Source organism: Prionailurus bengalensis, chromosome E4 (genome assembly GCF_016509475.1).
Source record: "Prionailurus bengalensis isolate Pbe53 chromosome E4, Fcat_Pben_1.1_paternal_pri, whole genome shotgun sequence".
NCBI lineage: Eukaryota > Metazoa > Chordata > Mammalia > Carnivora > Felidae > Prionailurus > Prionailurus bengalensis.
Genome location: NC_057360.1, coordinates 23,244,761 through 23,264,423, shown reverse-complemented (window position 1 = coordinate 23,264,423; position 19,663 = coordinate 23,244,761). Strand labels below are relative to the sequence as shown.

The following is a 19,663-nucleotide window of genomic DNA, read 5'->3' as shown; positions in this document are numbered from 1 at the left end:
GCTGAGTCCAAGCTGGCCACCATGGTTCCACTCACGAGAAAGCTAGCACAAGTTAACAAGGCCCAGACGGTAGGGTAGGAAATTGTCCTTCAGATCCAAGTCTTGCCCTTAATGCTCCCAGGGAACTCTTGAAAACCGTAAGAGGCATTCCTCATAGTCACAGAGGTACAATCCTCTTGGTCCTGGTCTGACAAGTTTCATTTGACACGTTGCTACAAGATCATTGTCACTACCTTCATAAAAACTTCAACAGTTCCCCATTGCCCAGAGTAGTAACCACTTAGCCCAGTACCAAAGGCCCTGTGATCTGGTCTCAATTGTCTTTATTTTCTACCTCTCCTACTCAAATGAAATCTCCTTGCCCCCTGTACACGCTTTCACCCCTCCTTTCTCCCGCTAAACGCCCTGCCAGTCACTTTCAGAGCCTTCAAGCCCAGATGGAAATTCCAACCCCAACAGAGGCTTTTTTGACTCTCCCCAGGTGGAAACAATCTCACCTTCGTTTGTGTTCTCCCAAAACTGTGCTCCACTTTGCTACAGCTGTTTAAATATAGCTAATCTCTCCTCCAAGGGTATATACTGTATTTATGTACTTAGCAAATATTTGTTGAATGAATGAAAGAATGGTTGAGTAAATATTTAAGAATAAAGCAAAGTACAATGCATCATAATCTTGAAACCCATGCCAATGTCCCCAGAAAGGAGAAAGGCCCAATTCTCAGCTTGAATATTTGTTATTAAAAATATACACTTTCAAAGCTCAACTCATTTGTTTTTTGAAAAAAAAAATAAGACTCTTACTGATTAACTCCTTTTCAAAAAAAATTTTTTTTAATGTTTATTCATTTTTGAGTGTGAAAGAGAGTACAAACAGGGGAGGGAGAGGGGGGCGGGGAGAGACACAGAGTCAGAAGCAGGCTCTGGGCTCTGAGCTGTCAGCACAGAGCCCGACAAGAGGCTCAAACTCATCAATCATGAGATCACGACCTGAGCCAAAGGCAGATGCTTAACTGATTGAGCCACCCAAGCGCCCCCTGATTAATTCCTTTTAAACTTTTAGATGAATTTTGTCCATGAAATTAGATGTGGAGAATTATTTACGAACAAACACCTTCCTTAGTTTGTTTATTTTTCTTGACCAGTCTGTAATCATGGGAAGTATATAAGTGTCTAGGTAAAACTTACATGAAGTCTGAATAGATTTGTATATTTTTTTATTCTAGAAGTTTTTTTGCTAACCTTCCAGATCTGTAGTAATTCAACTTAAATCTAGTCTTTATCACTAGTTTTCTTTCTTGAAAGATACTGTTTATAGTGGATTATTTCTAGTTTTCCCATCATCTGCACTGTCAATACAACTATAACCTGTTCTAAAATCTTCTCTGAAATATATTTATCCCTGCTTCAAATACTTTTAGAAAGACAGCTGATAGGTAGTGAAAGATATAAACAATCCAAACATTATTTTGCTATATTTCCTTCTAATATTTTTTATAATTATTTTTTAATAGTTTGAGAATGTTATATTTTGTGCCCAGTTTTATTTACTTAACATTTCATCTTTGGTTTTTTTTTCCTATATTACCTTCCAAAAATCGCTATTTTCAGATGTCACATTTTTATTGTTACTATGAAGAAGAAAAATACAAACATTTTTAAAAAATGGATTTATGGGGCGCCTGGGTGGCGCAGTCGGTTAAGCGTCCGACTTCAGCCAGGTCATGATCTCGCGGTCCGTGAGTTCGAGCCCCGCGTCAGGCTCTGGGCTGATGGCTCGGAGCCTGGAGCCTGTTTCCGATTCTGTGTCTCCCTCTCTCTCTGCCCCTCCCCCGTTCATGCTCTGTCTCTCTCTGTCCCAAAAATAAATAAAAACATTGAAAAAAAAAAAAAAAAAAGAAAGAAAAAATGGATTTATTTTAACAAAGTGGCTATTTCCTGAAAACCGAGCCAAATCCAGACATTAGAAGAGGATTAATTAAGCCTTTGACACATTTTCGTAAACACTGTTGAGGTTTCTGGTGAAGATTAATTTGGGGGGGAGGGACACCTGGGTGGCTCAGTCAGTTAAGCATCCAACTTCGGCTCAGGTCATGATCTCACGGCCTGTGGGTTCAAGCCCCGTGTCGGGCTCTGTGCTAGCTCAGAGCCTGGAGCCTGCCTCGGGTTCTGTGTCTCCCTCTCTCTCTCTCTGCCCCTTCCACACTAGCACTCTGTCTCTGTCTCTCAATAATAAATAAACATTACACACAAAAAAAGATTAATTTGGGGGAATAAGAGAAGTAGCTCTAAAAAATATTTTAAATATTTATAAAATAGAGTATAATACCCACTATTGTTTTTCCCCCAGAGTTTCTTAAATTATAAAAGTTTAAAAGTCCTGATGAATTATAACATCAGTTATAGTTTCAGACTTCTGAGCATCATCACTGTGCACCTTAGGGTGGAGAAATCAGAAATCCCAATTCACAATACAAAGGTGCAAAAATCTAATTACACAGAATAATGCCCAAGGACTCTCTCTTCCAGTAAATGCCTTAGAGAATGGGGATAAATTGGATTCTCCATAATTGAACTAAATGGTGTGTGTGTGTGTGTGTGTGTGTGTGTGTGTGTGTGTGTGCTTAAGCACAGTGATGTTTTTGAACAGATTCCATAGGAAAAGTAAAAAATTCTTCATGGGCAGCCTTAATCCCATCAACTCTCTGAAATTTATCTGGCAGGAACTCTACTTTGTGTTAAAAACAAGAAATATATAAACCAACTTATGTTCTCTATGATTTACTTCAGATATTAATCCACAGAAGAGAAACATAGAACTCTCCCAAGAGCTTATATTAAATATTTCAAAATCATGCCAGGACCCTCTGGATAGAAAACAGACATGCTTAGGAATAAACAAAGAACAGTTTCCTCGTTTCCAAAACTCATAGAGATCCAAAACTCTGAGTTAGGCTTGCACTATATTTGCCTTTGCACTGTTAAAGACCTTCAAGTTTTTGCAATCCCTGTTCTAAAAATGGGCCCAGTATCTTTAATACGGCCACAAAGCTTGACCTGTTAAGAGCATTCCATGAATCCACATGTACTTACAGATGCTATGTAAGGGCCAGACACCAACTCCAGTGGGTGAACAGTGTGAAAATTCAAAAAGGAAAACCTAACTAAAACGGAGTCAGGAGGTTTGGCAGGGGAACTCTCACACCCTACCATTCTTCATTAATTGCAAATCCAATAGGAATAGATGGACCTAGCTGATGGATACTACTTTACTATCCCAACAGGAAGAAGAAAAGCTTTCCTCCTCCCCTAGCAATAGCCCCGCCAATGGGAGAAAGTCACAACTCAGCCAATGAAAAACCACTCTACTTCCACTCCCAGTTTACTCCAATTGGATTTTTTGTTTATGACAGCCTTCCCAACTTGCCCTTTACCTCTATAAAAAAGTGTTCCTCTCCCCTTTGTTCAGTGGATTTGCTTATGATTTTGCCATAGCTTGCTTGTCCCAGATTGCAATTCTCTGCTATTCCTGAATAAAACCCATATTTTTCTGGTAAAATAACTGGCAGCTTTATTTTGAAGGTTAACAGCAGAAATAAGAACAATGTTTTCTACAAGTGGCCACAGCACTGAAATAAATTAAGGTGCCCATCTATACTAGGGATTTGGTAGAACAATACCCTCACAGGTTAATAAAAGTAAGAGAAATGGAGGAGACACCAAGAAAGGGAAAAACACTACCGTGCTATACATTCCAATGCCCATTACCTTATCCAAGGGAAAATTTAAAATCCCTGTGGTCAGCTATTCCAGTGAACAGCTTTCTAGAACTTTGAGACCTTAAGTCTGCCCTCCTCTTTTTTTAGAGGAAGAAATTATAATAGTATTGTTGGAAGATAGATATGTATATAAATATACCTGTATTTTTATGTACGCATTTTTCTTTAGCCATAATTAGATGAAAGCTAACTTTAAATTTCATTTCATTTGGAAAAACGTGCTTGGAAATTTTCAAGATTATTTTGCCATTACCTCACAGCATGCTTCCAATTTTCCCATGACACATCTGATGAGAATAAATCTTGTTTATTTTGCCACTTCTCTAAGCTGTCTAATGTCCCCAAAGGAAGCTGCAGATTGGCTGTCTTTTTCCTCATAAATATGAGAGGGAAGTGTGTGAAAAATAAAATTAAACCCATCTGACACAGCTACTTTTTCAGAAAGCATCACAAGAAGTATGAATTCAGAAGGAATCATGGTTGCCCATTAGACAGCCTTTTTTGGTTTTGAAGAAATACATAGCAGAAATTCACAAACTGAAATGAGATTTCCTTTGCTCCTTTTGAGTCTAATTATAGTTATTAAAATTTTTTGCACATATTTTATCAGAGGCTCTCAGATTATTCCAGAATCCTGAAAATATCCTTTGCTTTGAGATTGCAACCGTATAAATGAACACAATATGCACATTAAAAGAAATCAGGCCAGACTTAAAATAAACCAGGCAACAAGCCTAGGAATTTTACTAAGTGATTCCCCTTCCAACACAATAGGTCCTGGTGTCTCTTCCAGGTTTCTCTTTATTTTCCTAATTATATTCTTTTTTTCTTTCATTCCATTTTTCTTTTCCTCACACAGAAGTATATTTGCTTGAAATGCTTTCTACTATAGTTTCTACTTGTCTCTCAAGAATCTATACCATTCGTGTAAAAAAAGTGCATTTTTTAGAGAACTGTATTTGGGGCCCAGATACATGTTTTGTTAGTCTGGGTATATGGGTAATGATAAGTAGGAGTGACTTGGCTAGGAAAATGAAAGATGATAATGCTAGGCTTAGGAAGGTGCAGGTAGAACTTCATAAACTAGTCAACATTTCTGTAGGCTAGCTAACTTTCTGAAACTATTTACAAGGCAGATAAAGTACTCATTAGTGAAAATTATTTTAGCATGCTCTAACTTATCCTCACAAGAATTTAAGAACTGCCAAAATGGTTCTCATTCCTATCCACTTAATTCAGTCAGGCACTGTGTCCTCTGAATACAATTTTCTTGATAACAACCCAAGTATCTCCAATAATAAAGTCAGATCTAGCACAGTCTAAAATATAGCTCATCACATGCTTTTTTGACAATCTGTTGCCAGCAAAATAGTTAATCACAAAATTAAAATATTCTTGTGTAATGTACATTAGTGAAAAATTATCCAAAGCGATTATATGTGATGCTCTAAAAAAGGAGACAGAAAAAGGCCCATTAACTCTCTAATAGAAATAACTATTTAGATAGTATCAAGTTCTATGGAAACCCCATTTTTTCTATGGAAATTGCTCTTCTATAAAGTGATTTTACATGGTCCTTAACAAATGTCCTGAAACTTTCTAAGTTTAGCTCTGTTTGGAGTCCAGTCCTCACAGGTGAGATTCATTTACTCTAACTAGTCATTACAGGCACCAAGGAAATTAAATATGAAAAAGAACTATAAATAACTGGGACTGCCTTCCACAATATCCCTAAGAAAGCAACTTGAGTTCATCTGGACGGTAGCACAGATATGCCAATGCCAATCACATTCCAACTTCCACATATTAATGAAAAGATCAAAGTTACAGACCTCCAGAGCTAGGTGGGATCATAATAATAAATTCCAATGTCCTCCTATTTTCAGATCAAGAAATTAATTGTCCCGTGGTCATAAAACTACTGAGTAACAGAACATTTGTAAAATGTTTTTTTAAATCAATGTCAATTTTGGGGGGCACCTGGATGGCTCAGTCTAAGCATCTGACTTTGGCTCAAGTCATGATCTCACGGGTCGTGAGTTCAAGCCCCACATCAGGCTCTCTGCTGACAGCTAAGAGTCTGGAGCCTGCTTCGGATTCTGTGTCTCCCTCTCTCTCTAACCCTCCCCTGCTCACCTCTCTTTCTCTCTCAAAAATAAATAAACATTAAAAAAAGTTTTTTAAATAATGTCAATTTTTAAAAATGTTTTATTTTATATTTGAGAGACAGAGAGATAGTGCAGAGGAGGGGCAGAGAGACAGAAACAGAATCTGAAGCAAGTCCCAGGCTCCAAGCTGTCAGCATAGAGCCTGATGTGGGGCTCGAACTCATAAGTAGTGAGATCATGACCTGAGCCAAAGTCAAACGCTTAACCAACTGAGCCACCCAGGCACCCCAGTCAGTGTCAGTGTTTTTAGCAGTTTTTCTTTCTACTAAATACTACATTGATTTTTATAGAAGAATTCAAGCACTCCTTTTTTTATTAATGGAGGAATGTAAATAATCTTTGGTAATAAAAACCATATTGTCAGGAAGCCTTGTGAAATGATCTTAAATTTGAGTAGAAAGATTTTTGTTATGGCCAATTTTGTGTGTCAACTTTACTGAGCCATGGGGTGCCCAGATACTCTGGATGTGTCGGTGAGGGTGTTTCTGGATGAGGTTAATATTTGAATAGGTAAATAAAAAATGAAGATTGCCATCCCCAATGTTGGGTGGGCCTCATCCAATCCGTTGAAAGCCTGAATAAAACAAAAAGGTTGAGCAAGAGGGAATTTCCTTCTTTCTAGCTTCCCTGAGCTGGGACATTGTTTGTTTTTGTTTTTGTTTTTGTTTTTGTTTTTGCCTTTCAACTTGGACTGAAACATTGTCTCTTCCTGGGCTTCTAGCATGCTGGCTTTCATAGTGGAGCTAGCCTTCAGCTCTTCTGGGTCTCCACCTTGCTGACCTCAGATCTTGGGACTCATCAGCTTCCATAATCCCATGAGCCAATTCCTTTCCTTATTTTTATTTTATTTTTTTCCAAATTCCTTATTTAAAAAAATATCTCTCTCTTTCTTCTGTTGGTTCTGTTTCTCTGGAGAACCCTGACTAATACAGATATAACCAACCAAATACATTATTGAGTCCCAAAACAATTACTAATTTATTTCATTTAATCTATACATATTAAACCGTTGGGTCAGTAACAAATTAAAAGCAATGCAAATGTCTAGTGCTTCAATATAATGAGTTCTAAATTTATCAGTACAATCAGCATGCCAATGTCTTTCAGAATACATTCGGAAATACATGGAATCTGTATTTAAAACATTCCATTAAATGATTTATGAAGGACAGTAAAAGCATTTGGCTCAGATACATCCCAATTGGCAGAAGTTGCCAGCAAGAAGGCAGAGACCCAACAAGGCTCTGGGCACAGGGGAAACGAATTGACCTTAACTGAGCACCCCTTAATCTCATTCAGGTGTTCCAATTAAATGGCATCACTGTTTCAATTAAAGCTACAGTCTTTGCTGACTAATAACATAAGGCTCCCTGGGAAATGCACTAATTAGGTAGATTTTCTTATTTACTGATTAAGAATGTGTTTTGTACCAAATCAAGGTTAAAAGGTACTGCTGTGAACCAGGCCTATCATCCACATGATATCTGAAATGTCTTCAACAAAGTTTTTCTGCTCTCTTCTCTGTTTCCTACTTTATATGAGTCAAGAGATGAGATGTGTTGCCACTAATAAGAAGGTTTTGCCTATGTCTGTGTTTTCTTTAATTATGAACTATTTCAAGCATATAGAACATAAAGTGAAGAATATATATTCCTACCATCCAGCTAAACAAAATCTTAACATATACCATATTTGCTAACAAAAGATTAAACAAAACATTACAGCCACATCTGTAGCCCCCTCTACCCTGCCCCACAACATGACTAGGCACCACTATACTCAAAGCGGTATTTATTCCTATAAGTCATTTTAGATTCTTACAACATAGGTAAATATCAATACATATATCCATGTATAGCTAATAGCATTGTTATGCATATTTTCTGACAACTTTGCCTGTCATTCTGCAGCTTGCTTAAGACAGATAGGTAGATCACGTATATGTCATGTATATGTATATCATGTATATGTGTGATATGTATTTCTAGTATATTCATTTTAACGGATATCTATACTTCTAACACATCTCACGATTTATCTGTCTCCTTGTTGATGGGCCTCTCACTTATTTCCTCTTTTGCTCTTCTAATCAATGCTGTTGTGAATGTAAATGGGTCATAAGTATTAGTTTCTCTAGAGTGTATGTATAGAATATTGGGGCAAAGTGCGAGCATCTTCATCTGCACTTGATATTGCCAAATTTCTCTCTGGGGGACGGCAGCCGGGGGGGGGGGGTGGGGAAGCTGTGTAATTCACACCCTACCAGCAGCGTATAAGAACTTCCTTCCTCCCACATCTTTAGAAACTCTAAGTATTGTCCCACTTATACATTTTTGTCTATTTTGATCTGTAGAAAATGGTACCTTAATTTACATTTATCAAAGTAATAGTGAGTTGAGCACTTTTCCATATATTTATTGGCCAGTCAGGTTTCTTATTCTATGAATTCACATCCTTTCTCCATACATCTTCTTCTTACTGATACATAGTAAGGTACATAGTAAGATACATACATAGGTATGAATCCTTCTCAGATAAAAACATTTCTGTTGTCTTTTCCCCATCTGTGGCTTGTCTTTTCCCTTGGATTACAGTGTTGAAGAACAGTTTTAAAGTTTAATGAAGTCAGATGTAACTATCTTATTCTCTCTGGTTTGTGTTTTTAGTGTCTGGTTTAGGAAATCCTTCCTTGCTATTGTCTTCATAATGATATTCTCCCTCATGTTCTTCTAAAAGGATGTTAGCACAAGGCTTTTTACAACCTGGAATTAATTTCTGTGTGGATTATGAGCCATGAATCCATACTTTACCCTACAGATAACTAATTATTCCAGCAATATTTATTTTGCATTTCTTCCAACATGTGCCTATTTCTGATATATTCCAAGTTTGCATATTTGAATAGGTTGCTTTTGAGCTCTCTAGTCTATTCCATTGGTCTATTGTCTATCCCTGTGCTATTGGTACCATACTGTCTTAATTATTATAGTGTTAATACGAATTTCTGGGGGCACTTGGGTGTCTCAGTTGGTTAAGCATCTGACTTCAACTCAGGTCACGATCTCATGCTTTGTGAGTTCGAGCCCCATGTTGGGCTCTGTGCTGACAGCTCAGACCCTGGGGCCCACCTCAGATTCTGTGTTTCCCTCTCTCTCTGCTCCTCCCCCACTCTATCTCTCAAAGATAAATAAACATTTAAAAAAATAAGAATTTCTGCCATCAGGAGTGTAAAGTCTTCCCACTTGGTTCTTCTTCAAATTGTCTTAGATATTCTTTAGCCAATGCTCTTCCATAGAGTGAATTATGTCAAGTCCCACAGAAAAATAATGTCAGGATTTTGATTGGAAAAACAGTGAATCTGTGATTATTATGAGGCTGATAGTTTTATGATATAATCTTCCCATCTAAGATTGCTGCTAGCCCAGACAGCATTTACGTGCAAACTAGGGAAAGCTACCCTTTCCTACAGCCAGCCTCACATGAGTGAAGAATGCAGCTCAGGCTGGTTTTGACCTCTGCTAACCCTTCTTTAGTTAGGAGCCTCCTGCTATGAACATCCTGAGTCATTGTAGACAGCAGCCCTGTTCTCATTCATTAGCATGGCATATCTCTTCATTTAGTCAAGGCTTCTTTAATGCTCTTTGATGACATTTTGTCATTTTTATTCATGAAGATTTTTGCACATATTTGTTAGATTTATTCCTAAACCCAATTTCATATGGATTTGTCTTGTTCTTATGAATGGAATCTTTTTTCTTTTACATTTTTAATTGATTACCAGCTCTTAACTTCGATATGTTTGTCTTATACGCAGAAACTTTATTTTTTTATATATGAAATTTATTGTCAAATTGGTTTCCATACAACACCCAGTGCTCATCCCAAAAGGTGCCCTCTTCAATGCCCATCACCCACTTTCTCCTCTCTCCCACCCCCATCAACCCTCAGTTTGTTCTCAGTTTTTAAGAGTCCCTTGTGGTTTGGCTCCCTCCCTCTCTAACTTTTTTTTTTCCTTCCCCTCCCCCATGGTCTTCTGTTAAGTTTCTCAGGATCCACATAAGAGTGAAACCATATGGTATCTGTCTTTCTCTGTATGACTTATTTCACTTAGATAACACCCTCCAGTTCCATCCACGTTGCTACAAAAGGCCAGATTTCATTCTTTCTCATTGCCACAGAGTATTCCATTGTGTATATAAACCACAATTTCTTTATCCATTCATCAGTTGATGGACATTTAGGCTCTTTCCATAATTTGGCTATTGTTGAAAGTGCTGCTATAAACATTGGGGTACAAGTAGCCCTATGCATCAGTACTCCTGTATCCCTTGGGTAAATTCCTAGCAGTGCTATTGCTGGGTCATAGAGTAGATCTATTTTTAATTTTTTGAGGAACCTCCACACTGTTTTATACCCAGAAACTTAAAAGAAAAAAAAACTCTTTAAATTAATTTATCTTTAAATTATCTTGGATTTTCTATGTACTCAATCATATCTTCTGCAACAAACTTTAAAATTCCTCATTATACCATGCAATTGCCATTCTAGAGTTTATTAAGTCCCAACATGAAGGCACGTTTTAATTACATGTGAGAATTAAATCAAATGGGTTATTTCAGTTTAGAAAAAGACTTTAGATTCCTAGTTAACAGATCTGGAAAATATATGGATAGAGTAAACTGATTTTGTTTGCCATTTTTGCTCCCAACTATAATTAGTCCATTATTAAATAAAAACATCAAGATTTGTGTTTCATTAAGGATTCATTAAATTAGTGTGGTTCAGCTTGAGTTTCTGTACCTTTTATCAAAAGCCTTCCTTTTAAAACAATTTTTGTAGTCACTGCAACATATTCTTTTTTAAAATTAAGGGATCTAGAAAAATAGAAAATTCTATTCCCTACCTCAGACCCACTGAATGAGAATGTACTAAGACTGAATGGAAATCCTGTCTTCTCAATATATTCTTCCAGTTGAGTCTTATGATCAGGACAGTTTGGTATTTAATAGCATCCCTGCAGGCGTCCCAACAGTGCAGAAGAGAGAGCAAAGCTGTCCGTTTGGCTCCACTACAAACAAATGAGCTCCAGACTGGGCTGGACTCAGCACTATTTAGCAAGCCTTTTCTCATGCTCGGTGACTGCCTTGTCCACTCTCCAAAGCAACTACTGCACCTTCATCAGTATCCTCAGGCTCCCTTCCCTGCTCTCCCTTTACTCCCAGAAGACTTCCTCTTTCCAGAAAATAAAGATACATCTTAATTCTCTCCTATCCACTCTCAAGTTCATCCCTTGTCCACTATACTTTTCCTTTTTCCAGCCTGTCTCAAAAGGAAGACATCCCAATCCACTTCCTCCAAACGCTTACCCCATCAATGATGCACCTTTTCTTGGATTGTCATTATCTTCCTTTTCACTGGGTTTTACTTCAAGCCCCAAAATGTGGTCAAGTTCTGAAGAAAAAGAAAGTACTCACCTACCTCTCAGGCAATTGCGCTCTTTTTTTTCCCTTCACCATCAAACCTCTTGAACAGTATTCCAGATTCCTCACCTCCTACATGCTTCTTAATCAGCCACTCTTTCTGGAAACACAATCTCACTGCACAGGCTATATACACCCCAATGATTCTCACATGCGTGTCTGCCATCCCAACCTCTGCTACATTCTGTCACAGATTTCCTACTGTCTATTGCTAAATAACTCCATAGCTCATTGAAAGTGCATTTCTTGTCCCTGACTCCTAAGATCCTAGAAAGGTCAGTACCAGGCACATAGTATGCCTTGATAAATATATGTTAGATTGACACTGCAATATTAGCAATATTAGTTCTATACTGGATGCATTTTCTCTGCCCATCTTCTCAATCTCTACCACCTGTTCTTAGTCTCTTCCCAGGACTAAGGGAAAAGCAGATGGGAAATTAGTTTGCAAAGCAAATAGAACATTTATACCAACATTTAAACCTGTAAGTACCTTTATAATTCTTTAGAAAACTCTATTCCAAAACTGTTTCTTTCATACTATGAGTTTATTTTCCCCTCATCAGGGGAAGGCTTTCAATAAATAATAATTTGTCAGAAAGCAATATATTTAGCTATATACTGATTAAGTATGAGACAAATTGCAAAAAAAATAAATAAATAAATAGGTAATCTTAAGCGTTTAGATATCTGGTACAGGGGCACCTGGCTGGCTCAGTCAGTAGAGCATGCAACTCTTGATCTCAGGGTTGTGAGTTCAAGCCCATGTTGAGTATGAAAGCTAAGAAAGAAAGAAAGAAAGAAAGAAAGAAAGAAAGAAAGAAAGAAAGAAAGAAAGAAAGAAACCCTACAAATAGATAATAGATACCTAGTACAAATTGGACTGTCCTCATCTGTTGATGAATCAAACTAACCCCGCAGCAGCCTGGGGCTCATAGCAGGAACACTTTATTCCTTTTCTCTAAATCCAATCTGAGCTTTACTGTTCCACTGGGAGCAAATCATCAAAACTATACATTTACAAAGAAAGTTGTAAGGTAAACATATAGATTAAGACCATGCTTACATGTCACAAAAATAATTGGTTGATTTAATCCAACTCAGCATGAAGGGGGAAAGAATTGAGTTTAAACAGCGTGAATATTGGAAATTTGCTACCTATTAGAAAAACAAAAGTTTCAAATTTATGCTGGAAATAATTTTAAAAGAAAGACCATTAAGAAGAAAATTAGTGAGATATTTTGTCATCTGTTTTCCTGTTTTCTGAGCAGGGTGTCTGTGGTGCTTGGACTTGTCTATATTTGGGTAATGGCAGCAGGTGAGGTGTACAAAGCAGCTGCCTTTGAACTTCCTGGGGGGGGTGGAAGACATTCTGTAAACATCCTAGGTAATGAGCATAAAATATATCTGAATACACAATGCCTTCTATGAGTCACAGGTTCTTTAATAATCTTTAGATAAACAAATAAATAAAACAAACATTAAACAATAACCAAAAAACAAGTTTTTAAACCACACATACTCAAAAATAATCTCCAGATGGAAGGAAATTCCCTTAGGAAGGAAAAATGAAAAGTTTTGTCTCAGTTATGCAGGACTAGAAAGAAAGAAAAGAATATATACACATATATATCACATATATCTTATATATACCATATATAGTTATTTTCATATATATATATACATATATATATATATACATATACACATATATATATATATATATATATATATATATATATTATGGTTTTAAATAAATAAGACCTGCCAACCAAAGCCAGGAAAATGAATGGACAGGAAATGAGGCAAACTTGAAAGAGGAAGTGGTTTTGAGCCGTCAACAAGAGGGGATTGAAGAGTAGGAAACCCACAAGATGGGTAAAAATGGAAAATCAAGGGCTTTATCTTAAGAAAGAAACTCAGCCCATGACTAGATTATCAGAAAGATGCATAACTCAACCAATTAGTCGTTTATGGCTATTTAAAGAGACTGAGAAGATAATCAAGAGAGAACAAAAAGAAAGAAGTTGTATTTCCCCTCAAAATATTTGTAAATCATTAAATCATTAAAAATATAAAGGAAACATTTTATTTATTTTTTATTTTTTTCTTAATTTTCAGGTTTGAAATAGAGTGTGAGTGGGGGAGGGGCAAAGAGAAAGGGAGACACAGAATCCAAAGCAGGCTCCAGGCCCTGAACTGTTAGCACTGAGCCCGACACGGGGCTTGAACTCACAAACTATGAGATCATGACCTGAGCCGAAGTCAGATGCCCAACTGACCGAGCCACCCAGGCGCCCCTAAAGGGAAACAATTTAAATGTAAAATAAGAATATCTTTCTTTTGATTATATAACTATCTGGGATTTTTAAAAATTCAGTACTTTGACCTTAGATATCTGAACTGTTATAAAACTTGGTAGTTTATCTGCTACTTTAAAGTTATATAAAAGTTGAAGCAAGTAAAAATTTTCTTCCATAAAAAAGTAATGTATTTCCTGATCTTAGAAATAAAGTATGGCATATTTTAAGTTGAATGCAAACATTAAAATATATTTGTGAAAGGAAACTAACATAGCATGTAAAAATGCACATCATAAAAGTAAGCAACACCAACAGAAAAGTGAACATAGACTTTTATAGAGAGATCACAAAGAAGTTAAAGAAACAAAACCAGATGGGCAGAGAAAAAAAGACTGGAAGGACCTATATTAAAACAATAACAGTGGTTACCATTGAATAATAGGCCCATGGATGAAATTTTTCCCTTCTATTTTTATAAAGGGCTATGCTTTGTAGACATACTGTATTTTTAAATAGGTAATAGAGAAACTTTCTCCAGAGAAACAGTACAGACAAATAATAACCTGCTTAGTAAAGGTTTAAAAACCCTGGGTAGAAAGTACACAACTACACATATAAAACCATTCTGCATTATTAAACTAGTATTTAAAAATCAAGGCAAATAGGTGTCCCATTAACTGGCAGAGCATGGCATAATCAATCCAATCATTTTAAGAGTAGTAGTAATCAATAGTAATCCCTGGAAAAGCATCAATTCTGCCATCATTTTTGAGAACATTCAGACAGTTGAAATAAGCAATTGATTTAGCTCAACTATAATTCTGTGCTTGGGTTATTTTAAACACATAGTCCCAATTTTAAAGAACCAGTAATTACATAAAAATACCAAGTTTGGCTTAATTATTTTTCTCATTTTTTTTGCTTCTATATTACAATTTTAACACATGATTCTGTCAAAATATATTACATGTTTATTATGTGCACACAATTGTAATAAATGAATTGATGCAGGTCAAAGTAGAAAAAGGAACAGGCCCCCCCACTCTCCATCCTCACTGATTACCTTCTTCACTCCCTTATTTTCCCCAGGCCCTTGCTGCTGTCCCACTCACCTGCACACGTACAAGTAACTGTCACTGTGGAAAGATCTCACACATACTGGGAAGTATAATAAGCATGTAAAATACAATGACACAACATCATTTCCTTAACAATTCAGTGTAATGTAATTTCTGCTCACAACTATGACCTTGGTGTCATGGGTTGTCTATAGAAAGTCCCCTCCTTGGAATTCTAGTGAGTCCTTTCTAAATCCCAAAATACTTTACTCTTTTAATCAGTGTTATTAAAGCATAATTTGCACGCAATAAAATTCACTAATTTCAAGAGTACAATTCAATGAGTTTTGACAAATGTTTATAATTGTACAACCACACTTGATCATGATATAAAATACAAAATATTTTTAGCATTCCAAAAACCCAATTAAAAAAAAGGCTATCTAATAAATAATTACTTTTATTCCCTTTTAAACATTCAACTACCCTAAAATCATAATATTTAAAATGTTTCTGGGCACCTGGGTGGCTCAGTTGGTTGAGCATCTTACTCTTGATTTCAGCTCAGGTCATGATCTCTCATGAGTTCCAGCCCCACACTGCACTCTGCATTGACAGTGTGGAGCCTTTTTGAGATTCTCTCTCTCCCTTTCTCTCTGCCCTTCCCCCACTCATTCTCTAAACAAACAAACAAACAAACAAACAAACTTTAAAAACAAACTAACAGGGGGTGCCTGGGTAGCTCAGTCGGTTAAGCATCTGACTTCAGCTAAGGTCATGATCTCGAGGTTTGTGAATTCAAGCCCCACATAAGGCTCTCTGCTGTCAGCACAGAGCCCACTTCAGATCCTCTGTCTCTGTCTCTCTCTGCCCCTCCCCTGCTCTCTCTCTCTTTCTCAAAAACAAAAAAACATTTAACAAACAAACAAAATATATGTCAGTTCCATGAATGCTTAGTCAAAAGTGTTAAAGAGTATACCTGCTAGATTAGATTATCACGAGATGCCAATAGGAAGATTTGTCTCACTTGTACTGAGCATTGTGTTTGGTGTTTAAAACACCATCACTTTTCATCTTCTAACTAGCTGTGAGACCACCCCCAGCAGATGAGAGCAGAAGCAAACCTCCAGAGATAGCAATAGGAGTAATATTTAAAAAACAGGAATCAAGAACTCTTCCAACCCCAAGAGAAGTCCAGGGAACATCCACAGGATCTGTACACCCAGGTCCCGCTGAAGTTGTCCACTTTCATGCTCAGTGACCAAAGCCACAGCTCTATCTCTCTCACATTTTGTCTCCTGCAGACTTTTCAGGACTATCCAGTTTTCTGGGCCTTTCTTTATCCTCTTTCACAATGTCCTGCTCAGTGTTTGTGTTTTTGTTTTTTAACCAGTAAGTGGCTGGAGGAAAAGGGGTAGGGTAAAAATCAAATATATCCATGTTTCAAATGATCCGCAATGAAATAAGAGTCTTCAGAGATGAAGTTCTAGGCAGACTACTGAGAGGAAAGTTTGAGTTGCATTCAATTTAGAGTCAAGGCTGCCAAAATATAGATGTATCTATCAACCTTCCTCCTGTACGATAAAACAACTGACAGTTTGATTTCTCTTGGCAGGTTTCCCACATCTCTGTTTGTGGGGATATACTCTGCAGTATCTGGATGCCTGAAATGAGCGTGCTCAAAGTGATAAGAATGAAACTGACTCGGGGGGAGGTAAGTTATGTGATTTCAACACAGGTTTTCCTGTATGTACACGGAAAGATATGCTCTACTAAATGAGGACTGGCAAGAAGTCAATCAGACAAGAAAAGCACAAAACCATCCATTGAATAAACTCCTAACTGGTGCATATTATGGGTGGAAGGGAGCAAGGGCAAATTAGGCGTATGATGCCTCTACACATAAATATACAGGTACCAACTTGGGAAACAAAGTTTAAGGGTATGGATGCTCAGGGCTTCAGCCTCCCTCCTGGCAGAGCTGTTTGGTAAGAGGAATGTGGTCACCAAATGTACACGATGTTTTTAGGACATATGTTAATGCACATCTGCAAAACAGAACCATAAGGGGATGTGACTCAACTAATTTAGTCTTTAGTGATAGATGCAATACTTCAGCAAGAGGTAAGAGGGTCTCTGGCCACGTTTTGATGTAAATGTGCTTCCTTGCTCCTCAAATGCACATTTTCTCCACATTTTAACAATTCTACATTGGGAGTGTGTCTTATAATCAATGGGGTCTTACAATTGTCTGCCATGAATTTGCTATTATGACCTGGTTCCACGAGCATGAACTTGGTCACAGCCATTCATTTTGCAGTCACCTTAACTGGGCTTTGTTTTATAGCTAGTGTTGGATTTCATTGCCATTTTTATATGTCTTTAAAAGATTATACTGATTCAACATCAAAACAAAAATTATTGTGTAAATAGAAAGGCAGGCGAATGCGGTTGCAGGATAAATTTAACATTAATGGAATAAATATTTAACTTTGGAAAAATAACCACAATTCCCTCTTTGATTGCAAAGCAACAGTTAATGGTTGTATGGGATCTAAACAAGAGATAGGGGAGGTTGAGTTGCATTTTGTTAGAAAGATCCATGAAAAGTACTGTCTACCACATGCCAAGCAGTACAAGTGAAAGCAGGCAAAAGGGCCAGATACCTCGGAAGAGATGCAAGAAACGTCAAAGCAATGATAAGCCAGGATGGTCAATTCAGGTGTAATGCAGGATGATTGTTAAACATCGTTGGCAGCACTTTTTTTCTTAATGGTACATATGACCTTATAATTGAGGTCATATGCAAGTCAGTGAAATACCACAGTCAAGTTTGTCTTCAGCACCCTTCTCTCCAGATAGCTCAATACACTTCCCAGGTGATTCTGCCTCTTAGTATCACCTCTCTCAGGAATACTAATATTTGAAATACAATACCTAATTATAAAATGAAATATGGACAACACTGCTTCAAAACCCTAAAACTATTTTGCATTATTCCTTCAAATAATCCAGCTTATGGAAAATCATAGGTTCAAATACACTTGACTACTTTATTGGTGGCTACAGATCGCCAATTTCATCCAAAAATCATGAATTCTTTCCTCTTCAATATTTGGCTTCTTTGACTTGAATTTTATGATTTGTCTTTCAAGAGTCTTGAAAGCTATTAATGTTTGGTATAGGATTTAAGAAAGACAGAGTCTGGGCATAATCAAAGAAAAACTTATCTGCCTCTCTATTCCTTCTTAGCACCAGTCTCTTTATATCTGTTTTCTATAGCATATAGAAAAGGCATCTCTTTATCCATACCAAGGACTGCCCAAACCCTTCCAACAAAAGTAGAAACACATCAGATGGCAATTACAATGGAAAACTCTCAATAACCCAGAAAACATGACAAAAATGCTGTCCAAAATTTGTTTGGACACAGAGGAATTTTATTTATTTGTTTGTTTTATTTTATTTTATTTTATTTTGAGAGACAGAGAGAGTGGGGCAGGGGCAAAGAGAGAGGGAGAGAGAATCCCAAGCAGGCTCCAGACTATCAGGGCAGAGTCCAATGCAGGGCTTGATCTCATGAACTGAATCGTAAGATCATTTCCTGAGTCAAAATCAGGTCAGACACTTAACTGAGTCACCCACGTGCCCCTACACAGGGGAATTTTAAAAAGTAACTAGACTGGAAATGCCTGGCTGGTTCAGTTGGTAGAGCATGTGACTCATGATCTCAGGGTTGTGAGTTTGAGCCCCACATTGGGCATGAAGCCTACTTAAAAAAAATAAAAAAGTAACTAGACTGAATTAAATACAAACTGCCAAGTTTAACACTGAAAACCCTTCCAATACCCATGAAATATTCCCAGCTTACATTTTACTCTTACTTCTACTACTTCCCTACATTCCCGTCAAACTAGACTATTGTTCTGCCACCATGACCAGTACCTTCCCATGTCCCTCTACCTAGAATGCCCTTTCTCCAAGTCCATTTCAACCCTTCAGAATCCTAATAATCCTTCGAAGTCCATTAATTCAATGGATATTAAACACAGTCTATGTACACAATACTAAGGATAAAAAAAGTAATTTGGAAGGTTCCTGCCCTGAGGAATCACCAGTCTGACCTATCTTAAATATATCTTCTGCAAAGCCCCATTAGATCCCCTCAAATACCTGTGATCTCTCTTTCTTGTAAATCTTCTTCTCTTGTATTATTTCAACTAAAGAATCTTGTACTAATCTCCCACTATATACCAGAGATAATATTGGGCACATTTGCATACATTTACATTATGTAACCCATACAAGAGCTTCACCAAGTAGAGTCTCCATAGACCCACCAGGCACATAAGAAAACTAATGCTCATAAATTCACATTCATGGCAAGTGTCCTGTTCAGCATCAGAATCAAGGTCTATTGGTTTTTGTATCCAGGGCTCTTTACATCAACATTTCAACAGCATTTATGTGATTCTATTGTTTGTGTGATCATTTTGCTTTTTTTTTTAATGTTTATTTATTTTGAGACAGAGGGAGACAGAGCGTGAGTGGGGGAGGGGCAGAGAGAGAGGGAGACACAAAAACCGAAGCAGGCTCCAGGCTCTGAGCTGTCAGCACAGAGCCTGATGCGGGGCTCGAACCCACGAACCGTGAGATCATGATCTGAGCCGAAGTTGGACGCTCAACCAACTGAGCCACCCAGGCGCCCCCATTTTGCCTTCTTAATGACAATATTTTATTTTTATTTATTCTCTATCTTTATTTTCTATTTTTCATTTTTATTTATTCCTGTTTTAATAAGAATCGAAACTTATTCTAATGTATAGTTTGAACACCAACTATATGAAATATCTGGCTTAGAGCAAGTGCTCGAAACTT

The 19,663-nt window shown here is 37.2% G+C and overlaps 1 protein-coding gene and 1 non-coding gene across 2 annotated transcripts in view; one reads left to right on the top strand and one right to left on the bottom strand.

Annotated features, from left to right (window-relative positions):
• NIBAN1 (niban apoptosis regulator 1) overlaps positions 1-19,663 on the bottom strand; it is a 152,272-nt gene that overhangs the window by 91,056 nt on the left and 41,553 nt on the right. The window lies entirely within an intron of this gene.
• TRNAM-CAU lies at positions 18,476-18,548 on the top strand. The gene has a single exon. It is a non-coding gene; the product is annotated as a tRNA-Met (tRNA).